Raw genomic sequence first — 2,272 nt, forward strand, 5'->3', positions numbered from 1 at the left:
ACACACACACACACACACACACACACACACACACACCCCTTCCCACACACCTCCACCTCATCATTAAAAAAACAAAAACAAACTAGTAATTAATGTCAAAAGGTTAACCACTTGGAAATGTTAGAACCCTCTCTTGGGAAACTCAAGACTGAAATGATAGACTGGTTAGAAAATAAGATGGAGAATATTTACCTATGAAAAATAAATTTAAGGAAATCAAAAGGAAGAAATTAATGAGAAGGGGAAATTAATTCTTTAGAAAATAAAAAAATAGTAGTGAAGAAATAAAAAAAAGTTGTTTTTTTCTTCCAAATTAAGAAAAATGGATGTAGGGGATGGTGAAGGATTGGGGGAGAAGTACAGGTGGTCCCAACAAAAAGAGAGAAAAAAACCCAAGCAACATTTGTCTACTTTCCCTGCTGCCTCCCACCGCCTGACTGCCACAGAGTTCAAGTTTGACAGTCTCATCAAATACTAGGTTTGTGAACATGGACAAATTACTCAACCTCTCTCTGAACTTCAGTATGTTCATCTGAATAGTGGAGACGATATCTATTTTTTAGGAGGAAGGAGTAAATGAGCTGCTGATCAAAAAGAACTAAATATAGGGCCTGGCACCTGGAGATGGTTGTTATTACTATTTTGTTTTTGGCGATGATATTGTTAATGAGATTATTAATATGTTGTTTCACCCAATGGGAGGTCCTAGAGGAAAACGTGGGTGGAAAACCGAGTGCCAAGCCTGGGGCCATGCTCACCTGTGACATAGGGAAGGAAAGCATCCAGCAGGGTAGCAGGGCAGCCCAGTACACAACAGGTGCTCTCTCCTCCTCCAGCGTTGCCCCACAGGTGAACAAGGGTGAAAATGAAGGTCTCACACTCTATCCAGGGAGGGGCCTGCGCTAGTTGTCCTGAGGTCTTTTCTAGCTCTGCTGGCCTACGGTCAGGGAACTCTGAGGATGAGCAACATAGAAGGGAAGCCCACTAGAGGGAAGTAGGGCGGTGTTCCAGCTCAGACGCCGAGAGCGATGGCAGTGGTGGCAGTGGGATGTTGACGAAGTCATAACCCAGGTATGGACCGCAGGATGTTTTTAGCTTCTTGCTTGCCTGTACTGGGAGAGGAAGGAGCCAGCCAGTATGGGGAAGTAGACAGGGGATTCCCCGCTGCGAAGGGAGAGCCTGATGTGTGTCAGGGAGTGCCAAAGGGCATGGGGCAAGGAGCAGCATCCAGTGGCCAGCCATCCTGTGTCACGGCCCTAGAGGCTCGGGACAGTGGAGAGATTCTAGGAGCCCAGCTCACCTCACTTGAGCAACTTTGTTCACTGGCTCTTATCTCCTGAGGGCAGGTAGGGACACAGCGGGTAGGAGAATGAAGGGGAATGCCAGATTCCTGAAGAGAGTAGAGGGCTTGACACATACGCATCCATCAAAAGCACACGAACCCTATGTCAGCAGAGGCAGTGTCCGTCCATCGTGCAAGTAGCCCACACAGACAAGATGGCCACGGAGAAGCTGATATTTCCAGCTGCGGCTTTCTCTTCTTGCCCGCATTTGGGTAGAGGCAGAGAAAGAACATTGCCTGGCCCTGGTGGCACTTTGGAAAGTCATTCCCCCACATTCCATGATAATCCTCCTCTGTTGCTATGATTTGGGCAAGCTGTCTCCATGCTTCAAAGGATGGGCATGTGACTCCTTTGAGGGTTGCCACAGGCTTTTTTCTGTAATTGCCTTTGTAAACCTGGTTGGAATCAGGGTGGGTAGAGGGTAATCTCAGACACTCGGGGTGTGCAATCCTTTCTGAGAATGAAGCAACACTGGGGACAGCAGCACCACTCCCTTGTGTTTCAAAAGTTATGCAGGTAAGGCTGGCTGAGTGGCTTGTTGATTAAGAGTTGGCTTGGGAGCGTGAGCACTGAGCAGCAGGGCCGCCGGTTTGGACCCCACATGAGCCAGTAACGCTGAGCCCTCTACAGCTAAGATAGTGAACAACAGCTCAACCTGGAGCTGGGCTGCCATGAGTCGCTGGTGATGGTGTGGGCTGCAGCGGAGCTGCAGTGGGCTGCCGTAACCTACCATGAGTGGCTGGCAGCCAACGTGAGAGGCCGGCGGTGTGAGCTGCCAAGAGCCGCCGTGAGTGGCCAGCCAATGGCTGGCAACCGATCTGCCTCAGCCGGAAAGAACACAATGATCACAATACCAACATGGGCCAGTGAAGCGACGTCCTCCACAATTAGATTAAGGAGCAAAAGGGCAGCAACTTGTCTGTTCCCCT

The sequence above is a fragment of the Hipposideros armiger genome, unplaced genomic scaffold (genome assembly GCF_001890085.2).
Source record: "Hipposideros armiger isolate ML-2016 unplaced genomic scaffold, ASM189008v1 scaffold_301, whole genome shotgun sequence".
Lineage (NCBI taxonomy): Eukaryota > Metazoa > Chordata > Mammalia > Chiroptera > Hipposideridae > Hipposideros > Hipposideros armiger.